Raw genomic sequence first — 25011 nt, 5'->3', positions numbered from 1 at the left:
TCAGATGGAGCTTCACTGGGTTTGGATGGAGTGTTAGGCCCTTGTTCTGGGACAGGAGGTCCGTTCATAAGGGCAGCGGTTGTGGGGCACCAACTGCTAGGTGTGACAGGTATGGAAACTAAGTCTGTCTGGGCCATGTGGGGGCAATGAGAATGATGTATGCTCTGTCGAGACATTTCTTGCAGATGACCAGTGGGATCAGCGGGAAGGCGTACATGAGTGACACGTTCCACGGGATGAGGAGGGCATCCCCTAATGATCCCGGGGCCAGGCCTGCTCTCGAGTAAAAGACTGGACATTTGTGATTTGTAACAGGTCGATTACTGGGTGACCCCATTTTCGGGATATCGTGCTGAGAACACTGTCGTGGATTTCCCACTCGTATTTCTCTGAGAAGTGCCTGCTGAGCGTGTCGGATGTAGTGTTTTGGCATCCCGGTAGGTATGATGCTGTGATTTTATATTGTTGTGGATGCACAAGTTCATGGCTTCTACCCATAGCGAGTGAGACCGGGCACCCCCTTGGTGACTGATGTAAAACATGCATGCTGTATTGTTGGTGAGAATACAGACTGAGTTCTTCCGTATAAGTGGGAGGAAGTGGTGGCATGCATTGTGTACCAAGCGGAGCTCCAGGAGATTGATGTGTAGTTGGGTTTCCGTCGTGGACCATTTGCCTTGTATAGTGTGGTGACCTAAGTGGGCACCCCAGCCTATTAGGAAGGCGTCTGTTGTGATAGTCACTGATGGGGGTTTTTGTTGAAAGGGAATCCCTGAGCATACATTCCCTGGTTGTGTCCACCACTGTAGTGAGAGGATGTCCCTTGGTGGTAGTGTCACTCTTCTGTTGAGAGTGTGTTTGCTGGGTGCTCAACCAGTACTGCAGACAGCGCATATGGAGTCTGGCATACTTTACTATGAAAATCACAGCTGCCATATGCCCCAGAATCTGAAGGCATGTCCTTGCTGAAGTTTGTGGGCTGATGGTCACTGTGGAAACAAGATTGACCAATGTAGTGAATCTGTGGTTTGGTAATATTGCCTTGGCTTGTATGGAGTCTAGGTCGGCTCTGATAAACTCTAAGCACTGAGTTGGTCGTAGGGTGGACTTCTTTCCGTTTCTCTGTAGATCTAGCTGGTGAAACAAGTCTATTGTGGTCATGCCATTTCTGGTCAGTTGGCACCCTTGAGTAGGCAATCGTCTAAACAAGGGAAGATTATGACTCCTTTGTGTCGTAAACATGCTGCTACTACCGCAAGTGTTTTTGAGAATACTCGGGGAGCAATGGATAGGCCGAAAGGAAGAACCCTGTACTGGTAATGGTTGGGTCCTACTGTGAACCGCAGGAATAATCTGTGGGCAGGATGTATTGTAATATGGAAGTATGCATCTTGGAGGTTGAGGGCTACAAACCAGCCCCCCCGTCTAGCGCTGGGATTATTGTGGCCAGAGTGACTATTTTGAACCTGTGGTTGCGTATGAACCTGTTGAGTTTTTGGAGATCTTAAGATTGGTCTCCATCCCCCTCCTTTCTTCTCTCTCAGGAAATATTTGGAATAAAAACCCCTCCCTCAGTATTGGTGTGGTACTGGTTCTACAGCACCCAGCACTAGGAGGTGGTCTACTTCCTGTTGCAGGAAGTGCTCGTGAGAGGGGTCCCTGAGGAGAGACAGGGGAGGGGAGGGGGGATGTTTGTGAAAGGGATGGTGTAGCCAGATTTTATGATCTCCAATACCCATTGGTCTGTTGTTATAGCAGCCCAGTCATGGTAAAATGGGCGTAGACAATGACCAAAAGCGTGGGATGGGGTATCCATTGGTGCTAGAGGTGTGGGAGGTCACCAATATTTCAAAATTGTGGCTTTGATGTAGATGGGAGGTTAGACGAGGCCTGGTTCTGCAGAGCACATCGCCTCTGAGCCTGTTTGGTTCTGTTCTGAATGAAGTACCATGGTTGACAACGGTTAAATGAGGTGTCTCATGACCTCTGGTATCGTATAAACCGTGGGCATTTATTAGGAGGTGAGCGTATGTCTAGCGTGTGCAGCGTCGCTCAGGAGTCCTTCGTGGTATGGAGCACGAGAATAATTTATCCCTATCAAAGGGAAGGTCCTCCACTTTTAGCTGCAGTTCTTTCGGAATCCCCGAAGCTTGCAGCCATGATGCTCTTCTCATAACCACAGCTGTTGCGGTTGTTCAGGCAGATGTGTCTGCTACATCCATTGAGGCTTGCAGCGCTGTGCAGGCTATTACCTGACCCTCATTAATAAGGGTGGTAAGTTGAGGATGTTTGTGCTCGGGGAGGTCCTCCACGAGTTCTTGTATTTTACTATAATTAGTCGTAATTTGCTAGTAGAGAAAAGTTGGCAACTCTGAACAGAAGGGTGGCTGAGGAATAAACTTTACACCCGAAGAGGTCCAATCTCTTGTGGTCTTTATCTTGTGGTGTGGAGCGGCTTGGTTGTTTGCTACTCTTTTGAAGATTTCTTGGAACTGTTTGAGGTCATCTGGTGCCATTGGGGTAGACAATATCACCGCTTCCTCTGGTGCGGAAGATGAGTGTGGGGCAGGTGGTGTATCATCCATGTCTGCCTGTGATAGTATCTCTTCCTCGTCTATCTCTGTCTCAGGGAGGTCAGAGGTTTCTCTGTGTGGCAAGGATGGAGGTACTCTGAATCTCCTTCTGGTTGGAGAAGGGGGGCCAGAATATGGGTTCTGGTATGTGGCCCAAGGACCCATTGTGGCCATTGCATGGGGTAAGGTGGTAATGGGTAAGGCCAGTGTTGTGCATACTAGGGCTGAGAATGCTCGAAGGAAAGAGGCTTAGGCTTTGTAACCTTCCCTGTAGGTCTCATCTGTGATGGTGATGAATGTTGGGAGGAGAAGCAGTTGTCCTTCACGTCTTCTTCCTCGTCGCTATGCATGGAGATCGGTGCAGGAGACAAAGGACAGTACCGTGGTATGTAGCTCAGGGAGCGTTCAGTGCCGAGCAGTAGTGACTGCAGTGCAGAGGAAACCTCTATGTCACTGTGGCCTAGGAGCTGCGCTGGTACCGCCTTGAGTGCTGCCCTTGGAGCACTGACCGGTGCTGGGTTCGGCTTGTTAGCCAGCATTGAGTTGTAAGTTGGTGCCGGTAGCATTGATTGCGGTGCCAATGCCTGTGCCGCACTCCGCAGTGGGGTTGGCCGTGCCATGGAGGAGGCTTGACGTCTCGACTCCAGTACCATGCGTTGAGGTTCAGCAGAGGTCCGCTGAGGAATGGTGTCGGAGGAGCCCAGTGCCTCATAAGTGCTCTCTCTCTAGATGAGTTGAGCATGGAGGGTGAAGACCTCACTGGGGAAGCTCTCTTTTTGTGAGAGTCCCTTGTTCAAGAGGTCAAGGCTCACTTCCTGACAATTCTGGAAGTCAGAGCCTTATCGCTGCTTAGGGATCTTGCTTTAGAAGACTCCCTGGAGGACGTCTCTTGCGGAGGTTGGAGGGATTTCTCCATCATAAGCATTTTCAAACCGAAATCCCTATCACATCTTGCTCTTGACTTCAAGTTGCTGCAGTATATGCATTTCTGGGAGATATGAGTTTCTCAGGATGCCTGGCCATCAGAGACCGGCATAAGTCACACTTTTTAAATCCTGTTGAGCCCAGAATGACTACAATTAAGTCCCTCCCAGAACCTGCTGGATAGATGAGGGCGGGAAGTTAAATGGAGTGGTAAACCGTAGAGCTATTCCTAAACTGAGAACGAAATAAAGAATTTATTTTCTATTTTTTATTTTAAGAAAAAAAGCCTTTAAGAGGAACTAACTAAACTATGTAACTATGTATAGACTAATACTAAGATACTATGTAATGTTTTTCTTTCTTTCAGAAAGTATCAAGGCTAGCACTGCCACAGAGGTCCCTCTCAATCATCCTCGGTTGCAGATGGAACTGAAGGGACAAGAGGCTAGAAGAGGCTCCAACGGCTGCAGGAGACAGCTCCTGCACACGCCCTTCCCCCAACCAAGTACTGCTGCAAAAAGTCTCCGATCTCCGGCGCAGGCACGCACAGACACCTAGAGTGGAGCACCCACAGGGACGCCATTCGAAGAAGAACATTAGCTTTCTTCCAGTTTTCTGGTCATCCCCAGTGTTCCAGGACTTACTGAAAATCAACATTAACAGTCCAGTGAGATCCTCAGCCAGCTCTTTTAAAACCCCTGGATGCAAGTTATCTGACTTGCTAACTTAAATGTGTCTAACATTAGTGTCTGTTGTTTAACATCCTTCTGAAATAATAGTGAATGGAAAGAATGTTACCGTATGATATGATTACATCATCCGTTTTTCCCCAAATACATAAAAGAAATATTTATTGAACGTTTATTGTTTTTTCTGCATTATTATTGATAATTCTACCATTTCCATCTACTAATGGACCAACTAATATTAAGACTCTTTTTTTTCCTAATATACTTTAATAATTCCTTATTGTCCTTAACTCTGTTGGCCATAAATTTCTCCTTATGTTCCTTTGCTTTTCTTATCAAATTTTTACAGTTCCTAGCTTTTGATTTATATTCATTACTGTCAATTTCCCTTTTCTTCCATTTTCTTCTTCAAATGTCCCTTTTGGGCAGCTCATAAAGTGTTCTTAAACAATTCCTCATTATCAGTCACATTTTTCTGATTAATTTCTTCCTTCCAGCTGATTTGATTTATAACTGTTTTCAGCCTTGTGAAATTGGCCCTTTTAAAGCACCAAGTATACATATCACTGATCTGGAGTTTATTCTGATTGCACATTATAAATATAACCCAGTCTTGATCACTTGTACCTGTGCTACGATTAATTTTTAGCTATGTGATCAGTTTCTCTTTATCTGTCAAGATGAGGCAGAAGACAGAATTCCCCCATGGTGGATGCAACACTTTCTGAGTTAGGAAATTGTCATCTATAGCCTTTTCAAATTCCAAGGATGTATTAAAACCAGCAGCACATCACCTCCAGCATATGTCACTCCAACTGAAGTCCCCCATCATCATACAGCTTTTTTATCCCTACACATTAAAAGATAGGTGCGTAAAAAGTTGGTTATCCTTTCTCCTAGTGTGTTTTGGTAGTCTGTAGCAGACATCAACTAATATCCCACCTTGTGCTTAGCATACCAAGTAGCTTAGAGAAGAGTTTTAACTGTGCGGGTGGATAAGAAAGACCATTTTTAGAGACTGAGACGTAGCCTGGATGTGAGGACGTGGACAACGGACGAGTCAAAGGTGATGCCCGGGTTACAGGCCTAAGTGACAGGCAAGTTGATGGTGTTGTCCACAATAATGGAGAAAGAATTAGCGGGAAGGGTTTGGGGGAAAAGATTAATACCTCTGTTTTAGCCATGTTTAGCTTGAGCCACAAGCTAGACATCCATAAGGAGATGTCAGAGAAATAGGCCCACATTTTAGTTTGAACAAAAGGGGATAGGTGCTAGAAAGAGAAGCAGATCTGAGAGTCATCACATGTAGAGGGTAGTTGAATTTGTGTTTGCTGATGAGGTTTGCAAGATACAAGGTGCAGAGGGGAAAAAAAACAGGGAACCAAGGACAGAACCCTGTGGGACCCCAACAGAAAGCTGGAGGAATAACAACATCCTCCAAAGGACACTGAATGTGTGATTAGAGAGGTAAGAGGAGAACCAAGAGAGAACAGTCACAAAAGACAAGATTTCAAGAAGAACATGGTTAAATGTGTTGAAGGCGGCTGACAGGTCAAGAAGGATGAGAATGAAGTACTGGTCCTGAGCTTTAGCTAGGAAGAGGTAATTAGACATTTTGGCAAGAGCGGAATGCAAGGGAAGGAAGCTGGATTAGAGAGAGGGTTTAGGATGACATTGGAGGAGGGACTCCAGATAGCACTTGTAGACAGTGCATTCAATGAGTTTAGAGATGAAAGGGAGAAGAAAGATAGGGTGGTAATTGGCTGGGTTTTTTCCCCCAAGATTGGAAAGACTAGAGAATGCTTTTATTGTGAAGGGGAAAGAGCAGTTAACGAGAAGAATTGGGGGAGGGAGGGAAAGAGAATTGCGAGTGGGCAAAAGGGAGATCAGGAGATGGGATGAGGAAAGCAAATAAACTTCTGCATCTGTGACGGATGCAAGATTTGTAGGAGTAAAGGAGAAGGCACGCTGAGGGGAGGGTGAAGGTTATATCATATTTTGTAAATTTTCCCTTGGAAAAAATCTGAGAGAGAGAGAGAAGTGGAGGCAGGAGGAGCAGAGAGTTTGAGGATAGGGCCAAAGATAGCAAAAAAGCAGAGGGGATTGTGGGTGTGAGATACAATCAGCTAGGAAGATGGCAGAACTGAAATAGAGAACAAATATGTAGTGGAGAAGTCAGACTGATCACAGGATTTCCACCGAAATCACTCCACAGTGTGAGAGCTGGAGCAAAGGAAGCAGATGTTGAGGATGAGCCAGGACTGAAGATCGGCAGGGTGGATTTTGAAATGGGAGAGAGAGGCAAAAGATTGAAGGGTGGAAGAGAGTGATGGATGGAGAGAGTCAACAATCACGTCAATGGTAGAAAGAAAAGAGTAACAAAGCAATAGCACAGCATATAAAGTTCTTCAGAGAAATAGTTTCAGAACAAAATCGAGTTTAGGGAAAGAGAGTGAGTAATTTTAGTAAACCTCAAAAAATGAGAATTAAGTTTAAGTGGTATGATGGGGCTTACCAAAGCAATTAATTAGAGACAAAAAGCAGGAGTCCCTGAAAGAAAATCTGTATATGGAAACAGACCACAAGTATATACAAGGGAAATGAAGTCTGGAGTTAAGTAAAAGAATAGGAAAATTTATCCATGTTTATCTGAAAATTTCCTTAAGTAATAAGTTCACAGATCTATTACAATGTCAGCCTGTTTGCAGCATAGAGACAGACTTAGACCTGTAAGTCACTGGCAGAAGGGGAATGCCCCAACTCCTGAATTTCCTCCAGCTGAGATAATTTCCACAGCCAGGAAAATTCAAATCTACTTTCTTAAAAGTACAGATTGTTTTAAATATACTTTGAGGAAAAACACAAATTTCTTCTGACGCTGAGAATGGTAAATTCCACTTAATGATAACAAAACCCATATCCTTGGATGTCAGTTTCCATCACTATTCTGGATGATCCATTTGTCTCCAGGGTGGGCCAGATCTGTGGATATTATTACTTAAGGAAAGGAAATTTTCAGATAAGCATGAGTAAATTTTCCTATTCTTCTTCATGCTAAAATCTACAGATACATTACAATGGAACGTTCATAGCAATGTGCCTCCAGGGTGGGAAGCAGGATCATTCTTTAATTATGGACATCCAACCTGAGGTAGATGTAAATATCTCCTCCATCTTCCCCTGGGCACTAAGGCTCTTAGAAGACTTCTGCCAAATAAAGGAAATGGCATTGGCTGAGACTGGATGACCAATATATGGAACTTGGTGAACTAATGGCTATCTAACAGATCTGAATACAGGAGACATGACTACTCTTCCCTGAGATTGACAGTGCTCCTAAAGACTGGACTTTGGTCTTGTCTACACTTGCGGTGATATTTAGGGTCCATGTAACTACATGCTGCAGAAAAAGGTAGGCTGTGTCCACATTGCAGTGTGTAGCGACACATGGCAGTGAAAGGCTCTGGCGAAAGGCTCCAGCTGCTGGAGCCTTTCACCACTGCCTCCCTCCTGCCAGAGCCTTTTCCTGCTGCTGGACTCTTCCACTGCAGAAAGGAAAAGCTCTGACAGTGGGACACTACACTGCTAAAAATAGTCGTGTCAGCATGGAAGGCACTGCTTGGGGGTGTAGAGACATGTAAGGTGTGTGTATATATATATATACACACACACACACACCCCCTAGGGGTCTGGTGTGTCTATACTCTTCTCACCTAAGCAGTGCCTCACTGTCTTTTCACTTATTTATATCTGTACTCTACACACCACCATAAGTGTAGACCTACCCTTTGATGCTTAACCAAAGGAAGAGTATTTCTTGAGTTTATTTAGGGAACCATAGAATATCAGAGTTGGAAGAGACCTCAGGAGGTCATCTAGTGCAACCCCCCACTCAAAGCAGGACCAATCCCCAACTAAATCATCCCAGCCAGCGCTTTGTCAACCCTTAAAAACCTCAAAGGAAGGAGATTCCACCACCATCCTAGGTAACACATTCCAGTGCTTCACCACCCTCCCAGTGAAAAAGTTTTTCCTAATATCCAACCTAAACCGCCCCCATTACAACTTGAGACTATTTCTGAGTGAATGCTATGAAAGTTGTGAGAACTACCTGTCTGAATTAGAAGCACAGTACTGCGTGTCACAGAAAGCCCTCAGCTTAAAAAAAAAAAAAAAAAAAAAAAAAAAGCTCATCTGATCAGGGTTAGTAACCACTGGGAGGCCTACTTTAATGGACAGGAAGTATAGGGACATCTCCTTGACCTTTTTTGCTTGGACACAATAAAGCTCTCCTGGGCTATGACCATTCAAGGCTATGTTTCACTGATCAAACTAGTTAAACTATGGGCTTTTTATCACCCAGCAGAATAAGTTTTATTTGATTTCTTTTGGGGGGTACACGAGAATAATCGCTTCTTCCAAATATTCATTTTAACTTGTCTAGTCCCAATGGAGGGCTTGTCTTGCAATAGCAGACCTCCTCTGTGAGACAGAGACCTCAAAATTTCCAATGATAAGTTAATCAAGTTTGAGAGCCATAGCAGCATAAACAGTATTACTGCAACTCTCTCATTCCTGTCCTTTGTATTTCCCTGGGGAGCAGTGGAAAAGATAGGAAGACTTATAGGGACCCTACCCAGCTTTGCACAATGTCATTCACCACCTCACATCCCAGGTCCGGATACAGAGGCACTTTATTTACTGTTTCCAAATGCAAGGAAGTTGATTACCAGCCCAACAAATTGCCTTATGTTTAGTGAGATATTACTGGGTATAGGAGCTACTCATCTAATATGTCTTCTGCCATGTAAGGCTTAACGTTCATCTCTCCCTTGGCAGACAGTGCATGTAGAGATCAGAAACTTTGTTAAACCCAGGACAAGAGAATTTCTCTCTGGGATAGTGCCAATAGGGTTTTCATAATAACTACAAAAAACACAAACAGACACAGATTGTCAAAAACAGAATAGGTCTGCTACTATGGAAGGAGCAGTACTCCAAGACCTCACTCAATCAGTGTGTTCCATCTGTGTTCTCTTTCTGGTACCCATCCCCTTAATTGAATCAGGCAAATCCCTTAAAAATCTGTTTCTCTTCATTCATCAATATGGGAATGGTTATTATACAACTGGGTCCAGATATCTGCCAATGGATGAGATAGGACAAGATGGAAAGGGGATACCCAGAATTAGGGCTTCGTATCATAAGAATTCTGAATCACTGAAACATGCTTGTGTATGAGATCAGAATTCCCAATAGGCTACAATAAGTACTGGATTTTTGTTTTTGGACACCACTTGTTTTCTATTATGGCAACCTTCACCTTCGCTCAACATTCTTCTAATATGAGACCTTGTACTCATTCTCAGCCCAGGCTTATGATTGACTTCCCTGGTATTGTGTGCCTGTTTGTTCTTGAATACAAGATATTCCAGGAACCATTATTTTCACTGTATATTAGCTTCAGTTTTATATCTGTAAAGAACCCTGATGAGAAAAATTGTCCAGGAAAAGATAAATGAATTGCCTTCTTCCCTAAAACCAGTATTATTCCTAGCATGATCCTAGAGAGAGCCTGGGAACACATGTAAGATCAAATGGTAATGATTAAAGTTGGAGGGGGAAAAAAGTCTGCCACCCATCTGCAAAACATAAGAACTGTCCGAGGATGGTAAAATGGGAATGTTTTAAAGACAAGCCTCCACTAGGAACTTATTTAGATGTTTTAGGCTGGGCCCTGCTCCATTTGTTCCCGATTCTCTGAGGCTAGAAATTGCTGCACTCCAACTCACTCCCTGTTCCGCCTGATGTAGATGACAGATGATTTCATTTATGTTGTGCCATTTACATGGGTTGCTATCTGGGGAAGGGACAAAGCTGTTCCTGAAATTCTTGCTTATCACCACAGGATACCCCCCTCTGGTCAATGTCCAGTAACCCAGCTGAACAAAGTTATTGGTAGCCTTTTTGCTCCCAATTTGAGAGAGCTTGGCTCAAGTTCAAAGTCTCACTCTAGACACAGCTGGTTTAGAGGCCTGCAGTTAGTTCTGAGTCAACAAAACTCACTGACCCAGAACTCGCTCTAACTACCACTAGCAAAGAGGCATTTTCTCCTGCTGTACTTTACGGACTTCTTCAATTTGCCATATAATCTATACCCATTTCTATAGCGTCTGGCAGCAGTCAGGATTATAAATAAACTTTTCTAATCATTCTGAATAATCTCAGATTTCCATAAATATTCCCATTGTATCACTAAGATAAATGGGATGTGAACTGTCAGAGTGTCTGATCCCAAGGACCATGTCCAATATACCTGATGAAAGATATCAAGCCCACTTTGTTTTCTTTCCAGGGAGAATCACTTAGACCGTGTGGCAACCTGAATGGAACTTGGATGAATGAGCATAATTTGCAGGAGGGAAGAGTTTAGACGAGGCATCAGGAAAGTCAGTCAATCTGCACATGACTGGAATGCAGTTGCAGAAACTCTGTAAATAATTCACTGAATAAGGAGCCAGTTTAGTTTTACAAGCATGGAGTACTTTTATATTATTATCCAGCACCTGGTATACATTCACAGCAGTTCGTCTAGTGCAGTGGTTGTCAACCTGTGACCGGTGGACCGCTTGCAGCCCAATCAGCGCACAGCTGTGACATCCTCAGAGCCATACAGGTAGCATTGAATGCAGCCCAAAACAGTAAATAGGTTGAATGCATTGAATGCAGTCCACAATAGTAAACAGGTTGAGAACTACTGGTCTAGTGAGACCTACAGCAAGGAAATGAGTGTGATTAACAGGCAAACAAAACAACACCTAGAACCAGAGCAAATAGGCAGCATAGAGGACTCAAAACTACTGGAAATACTGGATTTCCAGACAAAAAGCTTTGCAAAAGAATGGAAGCAAGAATTGAGTCTGTATATAGAGCTGACCATGGGGGATAACAGATGCAAAAAACAAAGGTAAAGCTTTTTTACCATCTCACTAAAGAAAAAGCGCAAGTGGTGAGACACTGTTGCCAGGAATAATGCCCAAAACATCTAATAAAGGAGTTTGATGAGTATGTTGACCCCAGACAGAATAAGACTGTACAGAGACTGTTTTTTTTGTTTGTTTTGTTTTGTTTTAACCATAAACCAAAGAGCAGAAAACCAAACCTTTTTTTTCTCCTCATTCCCTCTCATGGGACAGATAGCTCTTCAGAGGGAACAATTTGAACCTAGATAAGTGTCAGAGTTTGAGGTGGGTTTTGGAAGGGGTGTTTTTTGTTTGTTTTTTTTCGGCAAACCACTCGACTAGCGTAAGGGGAAATTCCTTACCTGTAATTTGGTTTCTCAGTGTGTAATTTGACCGGACTGGGTCTCAAGCTTCCTCCACGAGATTGGAAAAAGAGAGAAAGAAAGAGATCCTGCCTGAGTTTCAACCCTTTAAACCACAAGTAGGGATGTTTTGTACACCAATTAACCACTGGTGTATCAGTGCCTTCCAGAATGTTCCCTTAAAAGGTCTCTGATTAACAGAAAGCAAGAAACTCCTTAATTTATAAGTATAAATTATGCTGAAATATAAATGACAAATAAAGCTTAGCCTTATTCTGAAAATATTTGCAAGTATGAAACTAGATTCTTCAGAGAACCAGAGTAACAGGTAAATAATTTTCCTCTCTCTAAAAGGTATGATATTGACTGAATTTCTACGTTTGGGTATTAAATCTGGATGGACTGATTTAAATAGGGTTATTTAAATCAGCATGTGGAAAGTCTTGATTTAAATTGATTTTAATCAACTTTTCCATTTGTACTCAGGAATTTTGTTAAAAAAAGTGCATTTTCATTGGTTGATATAAACATTAAAACATGTTGATTTACAAGTAAATAGAGCTTTTACATTAGATTTGGTATATCCTAGGGTACGCTATAACTATATATATTTATTAAGCAATTATATAGCTTAATATTTTTAGATTTGTATTAATTGTACATTTTTAGTATGTTAGAAAATGGTGAATGATACATTACTTATTTACTAGATAATTAACTTTTTGTGCATGATTTGTATCAAGCTGCATTGGATGGTAACTGGAATTTAATTAAACACACAAAACAGTATATACAATTTATTTTTATTAAACAAAACAAGCCCTTAATACAGTATAGGACCTATTTTGCCATATTTATAAAGCTTGACCTCAGAAGTTAGAACTGGGGAAAAAATCTCTATATATATAGAAAAGCAGCCTTTAACTCAAGATTTTTGATAGAGGCTCATGGATTCAGCTTTTTTTTATTTAAATGTTTTAAGAGATTATAATAAATTTAGGCCTTAACATATTTTGTATTCAATTCAGATGTCATTTTAAACCTGTTTATTTCTAAACACATTTATAACAAATAAAATCAAAAAACCCTATTTAAGTTAAAAGAATCTGATTTTTTTTTTTTAATTCATCTATTTCTATCCACCCTGGAAGGTAAACTCCACAAAAACATATATTCTTCAACTCATCAAGGGGCCAAAGCCATCTGAGGTTGTTTCTTCTGTCCTGGAGAATTAAAACTTCCCACAACTCCTTCCACCAAAAAGGCGGTGGAAAAGTTGGTGAAAAATATGCACAACCAGTAGTATGACAATCTTGTCCCTGAGATCAGAACAATAATACATGATCTACACTGCAGGCAAGAAAAAGTAAAAGGACATGCCTTCCTTTGCATTGGTACCAAGTCAACAAGTCCCATTTATACTTGAATACATTAAAATTGGTGGCAAAGGATCACTTTAAATGAGTACAAGAACATCCTCTCCCATAACTTGGATAAGAAGAAGGTTCTCTGGCTATGAATTTGACCTCCACCCAGCAAGTTCAACAGCAATGCATCAACCTGAGCATTGATTTCATAGTCAAAACAATGCTCTGTTACACACTGTGAATTTAATCTAAAAGTGAAAGGATATAGTCCCAATCCTCTAAAAAGTTAGAAACACTTGGCCTTTTCCTCTCATTTGTGATATTTTTATACCCATGTAATGCCACTGACCTCAGCTGGATTAATCCTGATTTAAACTAATGTAAGAAAGAGGAAAATCATGGCCTAAACTTTTCAGCACAAGTATGTGAACATGAGATAAGAAGCTGTCTACTGATAATTAAATGTATACTCATCCCAGTACAGCACCTATGGCCTTCTGTCTTATATTAAGTCATTTCCCTCTTTCTGGAGATAAGCTCCACCCTGAAAAGGCTGTGGAATCAAAATTTTAGGGTTTTTTGTGTGAATTCAGATATTTTTAACAATACCTGGCTCTTATATCATGTTTTTCATTAGTAGATCTCAAAGTGCTTTACAAAGGAGGTAGGTATCACCATGCATGTGAGGAGGCTGAGGCATAGAGACTTGCCCAAGGTCATCCAGGAGACCAGTGGCAGAGCTAGGAATAGAACCCTGGTCTCCTGAGTCCCAGTCGATCCACTAAGCCGCAAAGCCTCCCAAGGACTTGCTCAGGGAAGAATGTGTCACTCAACTTAGGTAACTCAGGCTTGATACAGGAGACTACTTACAATGGTGAAGGAAAACATGCTGAATTCTAGACTTTCAGCAATATAGAAAATGATAATACAGTAGACTGGGGAAGAGATAAAACTTTTTACAGAAATTCCAGTAAGAGCCCAGAAAGTCAGTCACAATGAATCTAGGTGAAAAAGGGGTATGCTTGTACCAATGTCTCTACTGGCTACTTCAGACTATGGTGAAAAACTGGGATGAATTAATTTATTTAATATACAACATGAAGCATATTGTCAAATGAAATCATGCTCCACTAGCAGCACACTGCTGTAAGAGCATCTTGCAAAGGAGTCTCAGGTATTTTTCCCTCCATCTACACATACACAGAATAAGGTCTTCTTAGTAAAGGTTCATTTAGGACACTAAATCCACAAGCAACAAAGGTTATTTCTGCTGCAGAATAAAAAGATTATATGGCATCGAGAGCAACTTTTTCTTTTAAGTTTAGAACACCATGTGTTTATTTACAAAATTTAATACCATTCCCTAGGAATTTGTAACTGTCCATTAATTCTTTTGAATTAGACAAGATATGTTTTCTTTGGGTTTCTTAAAAGAATACCTTTACAGAGAAAGATTCCAGCTAGTTACACAGACTATACAATTAAATTTATTATACTATTACAATTTACACAGATTATTGCAATTAAATTTAGATAAGATTTAAATTAATTCCATTAATAATAAATTATATTAAATACATTATTTATTATAATAAATTATTATATTTGTTTATTACTGTATTATATGTAATTACTTTAATATAAATTATATTATATAATTTAATTTAATATAATATAATTCATTTAATAAATTAAATTAATTAAATTTAGATAAGATTTACATTAATTCTTATGGGGAAATTGGATTCACTTAAAATCATTTCACTTACAGTAGAATTTTCAGGAACATAACTACAACGTTAAGCAAGGAGTTACTGTAGCTCTCATATTCTAATGGAAGGGAATTCCTCATGAATTTACGTCAGTTTATGACAGATGAGAACTTTTGATATACAGTATGTGAAGTATTTGCTAGTGGTATGTCTCTTGCTCCAAGAAAACTGGGGTCTCTCATATGTCAATTTAGCTGTATAACACGATAAATTTATCACAGTGCTTTGAATATTTCAATACAGTCACAGTTAATCTAGATTTGGAAAATAAACCTGTCTAGTAGCTCTTGAAGTAGGGAAGAATGATAGTTTTGCAGTTAAAATACAGATCTGGGAGCCAGAAGACTTGAGTCTGATTCCCAGCACTGACACAGACCTCCTGTGTGATGCTGGACCAATCACGTAATCTTCTTGTACCTGATTTTCATCCTATAAAATTGGGACAATACATATTAATCTCACAAGGATCTTATGAAGCTCAATTTATTAATGTCTGTAAAGTGCTTCGAAATCTACAGATAGAAACCACCATAGAAATGCAAAGGATGATTATTGTTACTTTACATTCCCCAATCATTTGTGTTCATGAAACAAACCATAATACTTAGGAAGCTCTTTGGGGCAGGGACCATCCTTTTCTTTTGTAGGTATACCACACCTAGCACAATGGGATCCCAGTCCTTGACCGTCCCTAGATGCTACATAACACATAATGTGAACTTGTACTGTTAGTAACTAAAAATGGCATTGCAGAGCTCCATGTTCATTGTGTCTCAATGATGTCATATCAAATTTGTTATATTTGCAAGTCAAAAGATTTTCTCCCCCTAACTGAGAGCCCACAAACTCTGAGCTCTGACAGTCAGTCTGGGCTTGTTAGGATATAGATATTCAGGCCTGTCTGTAAAGGCCTATATTCTAAGAATTCAGGTATATTCTTATCACTTAGCTAGTTATAGAGGTATAAAAGAAAATCAAAATCACTCTCTGCCAGTGTAAGGGCCTTCTCTTACCGTGACAGTCTGAGGCCCTGTTCTTAGGCTAAGGCCTTTGGCTAAGCAGCAGAGGCAGCCATAAGCTGGGAGGCGAACAGTCACATCCTCACATTCCAAACTAGTCACATTGAAATAAGGTGCTACTGGGCTGTTAGGAATACAATCCTGTCCCGATAATGCCTATCACCTCCAGAGAAAGGGAAGGGCCTAGAAGATGTAAAAGGAAACTTAGTTTGATAGCATCCTGTTGGCCAAGAACTCACTTATCAAAAGCTGGGATGTGAAATCCTCATTTCTTTATTGTTCTATCACTGTAGTCCCATTTCCCTATTGTTTGTCTGTATAATCTCTGTCTGGTTCTGTGATTGTTTCTGTCTGCTGTATAATTAATTTTGCTGGGTGTAAACCAATTAAGGTGGTGGGATATAATTGGTTAAATAATCATGTTACAATAGATTAGGATTGCTTAGTTACATTTTAGTAAAATGATTGGTTAAGGTATGGCTAAGCAGAACACAAGTTTTACTATATAGTCTGCAGTCAATCAGGAACTAAAGGGGGGAATGGGAACAGGGAATGGGGGTGGGGAAATTGGAATCATGTTTTGCTAAGGGGGGGAATGGGAACAGGGACACCGGTAAGCCTCTGTGGTGTCAGAGCTGGGAAGGGGGACACTAACGAAGGAAACTGGACTCTTGCTTACTGGAAGTTCACCCCAATAAACATTGAATTGTTTGCAAGTTTGGACTTCGGGTACTGTTGCTCTCTGTTCATGCGAGAAGGACCAGGTAAGTAAGTTGGTGATGGAATAAGCCCCATAACATCATTCTTTCCATATTATGGATCCATCGTTAATAATGACTCTGAAAGCCAAATTCAGATATACCCATGCAACTGTGCACCTGTGCAATCTACTTATGACTAAAGTGGTTGTACAGGTGTAGCTGAGGGCATAATTTTACCTACAGAAAACATATTACTGGTGCTGATGCACAAGACGGAAAGAACACAGTTTAACTGCAAAAGCCAAGGAAGAGTTTGTGAGGCTGGCAGTTGGAAAAAAATCTTGTTTCTTGAAAATGGAACAAACTTGATATCATAGAATCATAGAATATCAGGGTTGGAAGGGACCTCAGGAGGTCATCTAGTCCAACCCCCTGCTCAAAGCAGGGTCAATCCCCAACTAAATCATCCCAGCCAGGGCTTTGTCAAGCCTGACCTTAAAAATATTTAAGGAAGGAGATTCCACCACCTCCCTAGGTAACGCATTCCAGTGTTTTACCACCCTCCTAGTGAAAAAGTTTTTCCTAATATCCAACCTAAACCTCCTCCACTGTAACTTGAGACCATTGCTTCTTGTTCTGTCATCTGCCACCACTGAGAACAGCCTAGCTCCATTCTCTTTGGAACCCCCTTTCAGGTAGCTGAAAGCAGTTATCAAATCCCCCGTCATTCTTCTCTTCCGCAGACTAAACAATCCCAGTTCCCTCAGCCTCTTCTCATAAGTCATGTGTTCCAGTCCCCTAATCATTTTTGTTGCCCTCCGCTGGACTCTTTCCAATTTTTCAACATCCTTCTTGTAGTGTGGGGCCCAAAACTGGACACAGTACTCCAGATGAGGCCTCACCAATGTCAAATAGAGGGGAATGATCACGTCCCTCAATCTGCTGGCAATGCCCCTGTGTATACATCCCAAAATGCCATTGGCCTTCTTTGCAACAAGGGCACACTGTTGACTCATATCCAGCTTCTCGTCCACTGTAACCCCTAGGTCCTTTTCTGCAGAACTGCTGCCGAGCCATTCGGTCCCTAGTCTGTAGCGGTGCAAGGGGTTCTTCCGTCCTAAGTGCAGGACTCTGCACTTGTCCTTGAACCTCATCAGATTTCTTTTGGCCCAATCCTCTAATTAGTCTAGGTCCCTCTGTATCCTATCCCTACCCTCCAGCGTATCTACCACTTCTCCCATCTGCAAACTTGCTGAGAGTGCAATCCACACCATCCTCCAGATCATTTATGAAGATATTAAACAAAACCGGCCCGAGGACCAACCCTTGGGGCACTCCACTTGATACCGGCTGCCAACTAGACATGGAGCCATTGATCACTACCCGTTGAGCCAGACAATCTAGCCAACTTTCTATCCACCTTATAGTCCATTCATCCAGCCCACACTTCTTTAACTTGCTGGCAAGAATACTGTGGGAGACCGTGTCAAAAGCTTTGCTAAAGTCAAGGAACAACACGTCCACCGCTTTCCCTTCATCCACAGAGCCAGTTATCTCGTCATAGAAGTCAATTAGATTAGTCTGGCATGACTTGCCCTTGGTGAATGCATGCTGACTGTTCCTGATCACTTTCCTCTCCTCTAAGTGCTTCAGAATTGATTCCTTGAGAACCTGCTCCATGATTTTTCCAGGGACTGAGGTGAGGCTGACTAGCCTGTAGTTCCCAGGATCCTCCTTCTTCCCTTTTTTAAAGATGGGCACTACATTAGCCTTTTTCTAGTCGTCCAGGACTTCCCTGCGTCACCATGAGTTTTCAAAGATAACGGCCAATGGCTCTGCAATCACATCCGCCAACTCCTTTAGCACTCTCGGATGCAGCGCATCCGGCCCCATGGACTTGTGCTCGTCCAGCTTTTCTAAATAGTCCCGAACCACTTCTTTCTCCAGAGAGGGCTGGTCACCTCCTCCCCATGCTGTGCTGCCCAGTGCAGTAGTCTGGGAGCTGACCTTGTTCGTGAAGACAGAGACAAAAAAAGCATTGAGTACATTAGCTTTTTCCACATCCTCTGTCACTAGGTTGCCTCCCTCATTCAGTAAGGGGCCCACACTTCCCTTGACTTTCTTCTTGTTGCTAACATACCTGAAGAAACCCTTCTTGTTACTCTTAACATCTCTTGCTAGCTGCAACTCCAAGTGTGATTTAGCCTTCCTGATTTCACTCCTGCATCCCCGAGCAACATTTTTATACTCTTCCCTGGTCATTTGTCCAATCTTCCACTTCTTGTAAGCTTCTTTTTTGTGTTCAAGATCAGCAAGGATTTCACAGTTAAGCCAAGCTGGTCACCTGCCATATTTACTATTCTTTCTACACATCGGGATGGTTTGTCCCTGTAACCTCAATAAAGATTCTTTAAAATACAGCCAGCTCTCCTGGTCTCCTTTCCCCCTCATGTTATTCTCCCAGGGGATCCTGCCCATCAGTTCCCTGAGGGAGTCAAAGTCTGCTTTTCTGAAGTCCAGGGTCTGTATTCTGTTGCTCTCCTTTCTTCCCTGTGTCAGGATCCTGAACTCAACCATATCATGGTCACTGCCTCCCAGGTTCCCATCCACTTTAGCTTCCCCTACTAATTCTTCCCAGTTTGTGAGCAGCAGGTCAAGAAGAGCTCTGCCCCTAGGGTTCCTCCAGCACTTGCACCAGGAAATTGTCCCCTACCCTTTCCAAAAACTTCTTGGATTGTCTGTGCACCACTGTATTGCTCTCCCAGCAGATATCAGGGTGATTGAAGTATCCCATGAGAACCAGGGCCTGTGATCTAGTAACTTCTGTGAGTTGCTGGAAGAAAGCCTCGTCCACTTCATCCACCTGGTCCGGTGGTCTATAGCAGACTCCCACCACGACATCACCCTTGTTGCTCACACTTCTAAACTTAATCCAGAGACACTCAGGTTTTTCTGCAGTTTCATACTTGAGCTCTGAGCAGTCATACTGCTCCCTTACATACAGTGCAACTCCCACACCTTTTCTGTCCTGCCTGTCCTTCCTGAACAGTTTATATCCATCCATGACAGTACTCCAATCATGTGAGTTATCTCACCAAGTCTCTGTTATTCCAACCACATCATAATTGAAAACCAACGAGACATGCTGAAAATGGAAGTCCATTATCAGAGATACCGACCTGGCTCAGACTTTTACGGATATTTATGAAAAAAAATTAGGGGGGAATTAGGGAGGTTGCTTGGATTAGTGGCAACTCTCAAAGGTGCGATGCCAAACAAAAATACAGGGGGCCTGGGGTAGTGCTTTAAATGCTTGCAGTGCATTTTAGATGCACTTCTGTGAACATTATAGTAACAACAGTGATATAAACTGAGGTAACATTTTATTTAGTACCATCAGTAACCAGACCAGGTCTGATCACGATATTGGCCACATCCTCACTGCTTTGCAAGCAGGTTTCCTTGCTTGGTCTTTCGCAAGAATACTTTGCCGGATTTTTCAAGTGGCACGGTTGACTAAGTAAGTCCACTTTAGTGATCATCAGTGATTCCAAACCTTTATCACCAAGATTTGTTCTGAACTCAGTTTGTTTCCCACGCAGAATACAAAATTCTGTATCCGAGTTTCTTTGAAGATCACTTGCATTACCTGAGCTAGAGCATCGTATGCTGTTTTGCCATAGGCTTCCGTTATCTGTGACATGGTATGCCATTGTTCATCACAACTGGTGCACACTGGAACAGATGACATGTCATTGATCTGACACCAAGGAAAGCGCTCCTGTAGTGTGTCTTGCTGTGAATAATCCTTCAGCAGATACAGAAATCACTGCAGAAGACTGAATAAGTGACATCTGAGTGTGAGAATCAGCAACTCCTCTTTTTGCAGCGTTCAGTTCATCAAAGATCATGATTGTATAGTCTAAGAACAGGCAATAAGGTTTCACTTGTGAAGAAATCAAGTGTCTTATACGATCACAACTTTCAACGCCTAGTTCTGCAGCTTGTTTTTGGCATAGGAATGGCATCCGATGTCAGTTCAGTTGCTTTGTCATGCTTGGCATCAGCAACCTAATCTGTATGCTTGCAGTCGCAATGCTTTTGAGATAATCTTTGTTTTGCTGCAATGCCCAGTTTCGACTTTGATAACTGGCTGTGGGTCGCTACTACTCCAGGTTCAATTTTTGATTGTTGCTAATATAGCTGATTTCAGCTCTGCGTGGCCCATCTTGACTTTCACTAGGTTGTCGCTTATGGTCTGGTTTTGTGGCTTGTCACCTCAGCACAAGACTTATCAGCATCTGTGTTGGTTTTTTATTTCGCTGCAAAGGAAGACAATGTAGACTGACAGTCGTAACTTTGCACCTGATGCCCCAAGAATGAACTTCCAGTTTTGCTGCTTCAGTCCAGAAGAACATGGTGAGTAGTTCCCACTGCTGGATGAGCTGAGCCAGACACAGACCAAGCAACAACCAGCATGTACCTACATGTTTCATTATCTTATAGATCTATACATCACACAGCTTCTGACAGATGATGAGCTCCATGCTCTGGTCAAAAAATATTAGATGTCAGTAAGAAGTTCATCTACAGTGATGGGCAGGAACTTCGTACTTTTCTCAGCCACAATTTGCACAAAATGACATAGGATTATGGAAAATTAGGGAGGGTTGGAATCTCGGCATTACACATTTTTACAATGCCACTTTTCAACATAGAACCATGCTTTAAGTTTATCAGAGGAGCCTTAACTCAGAAATCCATGATATCAGAAGGTTTAAATCTTAAGCAATGTTGAATTAATAGAGAGTTCTCTCTTTCCAAAGCTATTCCTTAGTATATTTATATACTCTCTATACTGCTACTCTATTTGTATTCCTGGGGATCACTGAAGCCCAATAATGAAAAACCTCTCTTTCTTTTCCATTTACCTTCAGTACTACTTCAGCAAAAATATAAAATGCAAATGATATTCCCACCTTCTATATTAAACATTCCTCTGAAGATTGCTTATAAAACACTCTGAAGATAATATGTGCTATATAATTATTTCAGTATAAGAAAAACTATTGCTAGAGCTACAAATCAGACATGCCATCTTCTAAAATGAATACTCAGCCATAAACATAACAGCTCTACAATTGTACGGAAATACTAAAAACACACTTAGGGAAAAGGAAAGATATTATAGAATAAGAGAAAATCAGAGACAACATAGAATAATGAAAAAGAACAGACGGAACAGAGATGAAACACAAAGAAAAATAGTATGTAACAGTCAGTGGCCATGTACATACAGACATAAAACATACATGCAACATGGGAAATAGAAATCTTGATTTTCTTTTCCCAAATCACAAGACTGTCACTAGGAAAATCTCCACTGGGGGTAGACAGTATTAGGGTTTATAGCCACTTTACAAAAGAACTAGAGGGCAAGAATTTAAGAGATCTATTTCTATCCAAAAGATGGCAATGGTGAAGAAATATCAGCCCATACATTATCTAAAGATGGATGGGGAGAGATGAGACAGCAGGAAGGAAGAAAAAAAATAACCAAAAAGATAAGATGAAAGACAGGAGCAGAGAAGAGAGCTTGTTGTCTATCCCAAAATTTACAAGACAATGATTTTCATGGGCCTGTCACTATTTTTAAAGTGTCCCAAATTTATCTGAAATAGGACCTATCACCATAATGTTGTGGCACAAACCGTCATCCCACAAAGATAGGAAGGTGGCAACCCTAACATAAGAAAATCAAAATGTGGGTTAAAAAGTACACAGAAAATTGATCCGCTATAGAACAAGGTCTTAACAGTCACAGGTAGGAAAGCTTCAAAAAAAATAATTCAGGCATTTTTGAAGTGGATGGAACAATAGAGAAGGTCTGAATCATCATCAGTAAAGAAGAGAGGGAATGGTATTATGTTTACTTGCTACCTATTTTTCAAGTTTTCTGGAAGGTGGATTTTTGAAATCCCATCTACAATTGTGAGTAAAAACCTCAGACAAACTTGGCTGCTTCTCCTGAAATTTCTTTTCCCTCCATTTGTATCCCTCCATTAGCTCCCACTTCTCTATGTTTGATGCAATAAACTGCTTGTATTCACTTTCAATGCCCTTCACAGTTAATCCCCACACTACCAATCATCTCTCATTTGCTATCGAGCTGCCAGCACTCACCTCCCCTCGGCTCATGATGTTAGTAAGTCCACTTGTTTAGTTTTATTTCTGCTTTCTCCCATTCTATCCCTCATGCTTGGGAGGCCTTCCCCACAAACATCTGCAAAACTACCTCATTATCCACTTTCAAATCCCTCTTCAAAACTCTCCTTTGTCATGATGACTGCAATATATTTGATAACAGTTAGGCTGCTGGTTTGTTATGACCACTGCCTATTATGTTGACAAATACTATATCAGGGGTTCTCAAACTGGTGGTCGGGACCCCTCGGGGGTCACAAGGCTATTACGTGTGGGGGTCGCGAGCTGTCAGCCTCCACCCCAAACCCCGCTTTGCCTCCAGCATTTATAATGGCATTAAATATATAAAAATGTGTTTTTAATTTACAAGGGAGGGTCGCACTCAGAGGCTTGCTCTGTGAAAGAGGTCACCAGTAAAAAAGTTTGAGAACCACTGTACTATATCATTTCCTTATACTCCTCTGCCTGTCTTTTGTCTTATGCTTCAGATTGTAAACTCCTTGGAGCAGGCACCATTTGTGGTTGTTCTGTGTTCAGCGCCTAATTCAGTGGGGTCCTGGTCCATGACTAGGGTTCCTAGGCACAACAGTAATATAAATAATTTCAGTTTGAAAAAAAGACTAGATACACTGTGGCAAAAGATGCACATTGACAGTTTCTGCCCTAGAGCACAGAAGTCTCAAAATGTTGGCTTACACCGTGCAAAAGTTGGGTTCAGATTGTTCGAGACCAGGTATAACGAAGTTGCAAGTTATTTGTTCTCCTCTCAGTAGATCTTTTGGATGTGTATTTGTATGCTAAAATTGTATGCTGTTGGCATGAGGCCTAAAGCCATTTGCAATAAACCATACAGTGACTTTTATGATTCCCACTTGCCATCCTAACCTGAGACTGGATGGTTAGGGCCATTGGTAACAGATACAGAGACTTTCATCACTGTATTGTGAATTCAAATCCAGATTTTGTTAGTAACTGACAGAAACAGACCAGTTGTTTTCTGATGGTTGTGACCTATGTGAAATGAATATTTACATGTTGTCTCCTTGCAGTTCCTAGTATATACATGTCAGAATCACAAAAGTCACCCCCATGTTTGACAGTAATTGACAATCTTGTTGGCTTTCTCAAAAAAGTTCAAAAATAACCAGGGCAAGCTGACTTAACTATCTTCTCTCAGCTGCAGAACAAGGACGAAACACAACAGCAACGTAGCAAGGAGAAGCTAGCAATGCTGTATGGCAAGCGATGTACATTAATGAATATGAATTTATGGCAAAGTACCATGAGAAGAGTCACAGTGTAAACCCTTTCCATACACCTTACGCAAAACATTACAAATACAGAACCAAATACAGCCCTGATATTGCTATACTGTCTTTAGTAGTAACAGGAATGAATTTGTTCTGTAATGGCTTCCCTACCTTACAGGCAAAGTGTGAGGTTTAATTCACTGACGTTTATAAAGAGCTTTGTTGTGGTCAAGTGGAAGATGCCCAAGAAATGCAAAATATTATTAGGAACTGAGTAAATCCTGGCAAAGTTAAACCCACCCCCCGTTTTCCAAGAGCTGCAAGGGATTTAGAGATGTGATTCCCATTGAGTGTTAGGGCATCAGCTGTGTACAGTTTAAACAGGCATCATCCCATGAAGTGAGCTGTAGCTCACGAAAGCTTATGCTCAAATAAATTGGTTAGTCTCTAAGGTGCCACAAGTCCTCCTTTTCTTTTTGTTAACCTAGTTAGTTTCAAGCTAGGGAGAAGCAGCCCCAGGTGCCCCGCTTGGCCCTGCAGAGACCCTGCCCCTGCTCGGGGCTGCCACACACCCTGGGGAATAGGGTGACCAGAGAGCAAATGTGAAAAGATCGGGGTGGAGGGTAAATAGGAGCTTATATAAGAAAAAGACCCCAAAATCGGGACATCTGCTCACCCTACAGGGGAAACGCTTCTCACCAGCGCAAAGGGACCAAGCCGGGATCAGCTGAAGAACACCCTGTTCTCACCTCCGCCAGTGCCGGCGCCCTCAGGCCTGGGCGCTGCCCGGAGCGAGGGGCGGGTGCCAGCGCAGGGTCCCGACCCCCGCGGGGGGGAGGGGGGAAGCCCGCGAGCGAGGCGGCGGCAGCAGCAGGGCCTCGCAGCGCCCCGGACCGGAGCCACTGCGGAAGGGACCCACACCCGTCCCCCGCGACCGGGCCCGCCCGGAGCGGAAGGCACGGGCACGGCACCGCCCCCCCGCCGGCGGCCGCAGAGCAGCCTCTAACCTCACCGCCCGGCGCTGGGGGGCAATTGCGGCCTCCCCCTTGGCGCCTGAGGGACACGGGGCCCCGATAATGGAAAATGACCCCGGACCCTCCTCAAGCCCCGCCCCCTCCTCTTACCCCGTGGCCCCCAGCCTCGCGCCGCGCCGCCGGTTTGGAAATTTCGCGCCTCCTGGGACGCCTG

General features: G+C 42.3%; 1 protein-coding gene across 5 annotated transcripts in view; it reads right to left on the bottom strand.

Moving 5' to 3' along the window:
• The window catches only part of FANCC (FA complementation group C), a 155738-nt gene extending 130997 nt beyond the window's left edge, over positions 1 to 24741 (bottom strand). For 3 of the 5 annotated variants that reach the window (XM_077817485.1, XM_077817486.1, XM_077817482.1), the window contains exon 1: positions 24500 to 24741. The gene's annotated coding sequence lies outside the window, so the exon portion shown is untranslated. The remainder of the gene's footprint in view (positions 1 to 24499) is intronic. The other 2 variants (XM_077817484.1, XM_077817483.1) reach the window with 2 other exon arrangements.
• Between the last annotated feature and the right edge of the window lie 270 nt (positions 24742 to 25011).

This window comes from Eretmochelys imbricata, chromosome 5, assembly GCF_965152235.1.
Source record: "Eretmochelys imbricata isolate rEreImb1 chromosome 5, rEreImb1.hap1, whole genome shotgun sequence".
Taxonomy (NCBI): Eukaryota; Metazoa; Chordata; order Testudines; family Cheloniidae; genus Eretmochelys; species Eretmochelys imbricata.
The sequence above is the reverse complement of the archived record's forward strand: the minus strand, read 5'-3'. Positions and strand labels throughout refer to the sequence as shown.